This window comes from Trichosurus vulpecula, chromosome 2 (genome assembly GCF_011100635.1).
Source record: "Trichosurus vulpecula isolate mTriVul1 chromosome 2, mTriVul1.pri, whole genome shotgun sequence".
NCBI classification, from domain to species: Eukaryota; Metazoa; Chordata; class Mammalia; order Diprotodontia; family Phalangeridae; genus Trichosurus; species Trichosurus vulpecula.
In genome coordinates, this window is record NC_050574.1 from 371,039,985 (window position 1) to 371,042,277 (window position 2,293).

Genomic DNA, 2,293 nt, shown 5'->3' on the forward strand with positions numbered 1-2,293 from the left:
TCCGCTGGGTCATGGCGTTCACGTTCGCTGCCTTCTGCTACATGCTGGCGCTGCTGCTCACCGCCGGGCTCATCTTCTTCGCCATCTGGCACATTACAGCATTTGATGAATTGAAGACTGATTACAAGAATCCTATAGACCAGTGTAATACACCCAATCCTCTTGTACTTCCAGAATATCTCATCCACGCTTTCTCTGTGCAGCAGAGTGGCTTACACTGGGTCTCAATATATGCCACTCTTGCTATATCCTATTTGATGGTACATGAGTTGACCAGTGATGAGTGGACCAGGACGCTATGATCCTACAACCATCATGAATGCAGATATTCTAGCATACTGTCAGAAAGAAGGATGGTGCAAATTAGCCTTTTACCTCCTATCATTTTTTTACTACCTGTATGGCATGATTTATGTTTTGGTGAGCTCTTAAGATGATATACAACAGACTCAGTCCAGTTAAGTGCTTGCAAAGGCCACAAAGTGAAAGGATTCTATCCAACAAGAACCTCTTTTCAAGATTAGCTTATGGAATATGATCAGTTACTTTAAAAAAAAGACTACTTATTTTTAAAATGTTTCCACGTTTTTGATTTGTGGAAAGACAGTTTTCATATGTTATGCTTAGACAAAGAAATTAAATGGAATTAAGTATAAATGAGTATAAAATGATTACCTCTGGTATTGACAGGTTTGAACTTGTATTCCCTAGGAATAGCCATAATTTTCTGAATAATTGTATTAATTACTGACTGTCCTTTAGTCTGTTAAAAGTTTTTGTTTACAGGAGCTCGTAGTAAGCTTATTTTGGTTTTATTGAAATACTGACTGATTATAAACTAGCTGTAGGGATCAAGTGCTTTTGAAGGACTGAAAACTTTGTATATGTGACCTTGTGGGAAGCCTCATAGGTTTCCTCATATATCACGTAGAAGATTACATGGATATATTTGCAGATATAAGGATGGTGGGATTTTTTTCCCTTAACATTTAAATATTAGCCCTATATATTGCATGACCTAGGGATTTCCCATAATAGTTCCATAAAATTCATATACTTTAATTCTTAAGCATAAGTGAATCTATTGAGAATATATACTAAATTATCTTGGAATGTATTTTAAAGTTATTTTAAACGTTTTCATTATCAGTCACTTAGTAAGAAATTCGGTATTCTAATTATTGTTACAATCTAGTGATAAAAGATATTCCTAAGGACTTGCAAGTTATACCTTAGATGTTCAGAACAGAAAATGAGAGAGAACATTGTGTAACTACCCTGCTATTCCTTAGTGCAATACAATAAAAGTCTGAAATTTAAGACTTCTTTTCATTGCATTGTTTTAAAGATTACAGATAGCCACTTAAAATTGCTTAATCTACAACTACAATAAATGCATATTTAGTTATATTTTTTAAAAAAAGAAAGATTTCACTACCTTAGACTGAAACAGAATGATGAGACCAATACCAAACAAATGGAAATCGACTGTGATTTTAATAAGTCTGCCATTTTAGTAAGTTAGTAAATTACAAAATGGAAGTAAGTCTTTCTACACCATTTTATTCAAGAAATTCATGAAATTGATGAGGTTAAAGAAAATGATAAGGCTAAGAAACCATAGGTTTTTAGGGGTGCTCAAGACCCCAAAATACCGACACACCGAGTCCTGCCGAATGAACTCGACTCAGGCCTTCTCATAGCCAAAGAAAAACAAAGTTTATTAAAGATTCCCCATGTTGGGTAGACTCTTAAGGAGTCTGAGCATTTGTGACACTAATGCCAGTGGGCCAAAACAATCTGAGCAGAGCTAGATTGAATCTGAGTGCCTTCATAGAGGCAAGGTGAAACTTATATAAAGACGATTGAGAGATGGTCAAGTGTTCTGAGGTGACTAGAAGAGGTATTTATGTGGGGTCTTGAGGAGGAGTCTAAGGAGGATCTTGATGAGACTGGGATGACTAGAGGTCAAGACTCCAGGAGTCTTGGGAAATAGCTGAAGGCCACCTGGAGATAAGAGACCACAGTGGGCAAGGCTAGTTTAATCATAACAAAGATTTGGGCCTAGCGATAAGGGAAGGCTTCCGGCCTCAGGTGAAGGCCAGATCAAGTGGGAAGATTCAAGGGGCTTCCCAGAAACTGTACCCCCATCAAAATGACAGGGAAAATACTAAAGATCATAGAGATTTGATTGCATTGTCCTTGTAGGGTTTTAAGAATTCTTCTTTTTGGCATCCACCTAACATGAACTGGAGCTCTCTACTAGCCACTGGATCAGTGTTCTGGATGACCT

General features: G+C 37.1%; 1 pseudogene; it reads left to right on the forward strand.

The window, feature by feature from the left end:
• LOC118838444 lies at window positions 1-1,187 on the forward strand (annotated as a pseudogene).
• The last annotated feature ends 1,106 nt before the right edge of the window (window positions 1,188-2,293 follow it).